Here is a 281-nt window from a genome sequence, read left to right as displayed (position 1 = left end):
TTGCCTACTTTCTGCTTTTGCTTCTTACAGTATATTTATCACAGGCGTTTCAAAAGGAAAATCATCTGATGATTTAGGCCTGAATGGATGTGTATATGTATCAGCGTGTGTATGAGGCGCCCATACCTGCAGAAAGAGAGGAACGGGTTGTCTGAAATTATATTTTCGATTACGGATATAAAGACAAGTTATGAGAGAGAAATTGGCAGGTGGAGGCGACTGATTGGTAAGTAACTGTGGAATTTCAACCCGGCAACGCTTGAATTTATGTTCACAAACTC

This window comes from Penaeus monodon, chromosome 20 (genome assembly GCF_015228065.2).
Source record: "Penaeus monodon isolate SGIC_2016 chromosome 20, NSTDA_Pmon_1, whole genome shotgun sequence".
Classification (NCBI taxonomy): domain Eukaryota; kingdom Metazoa; phylum Arthropoda; class Malacostraca; order Decapoda; family Penaeidae; genus Penaeus; species Penaeus monodon.
This window is presented reverse-complemented; position numbering follows the sequence as displayed.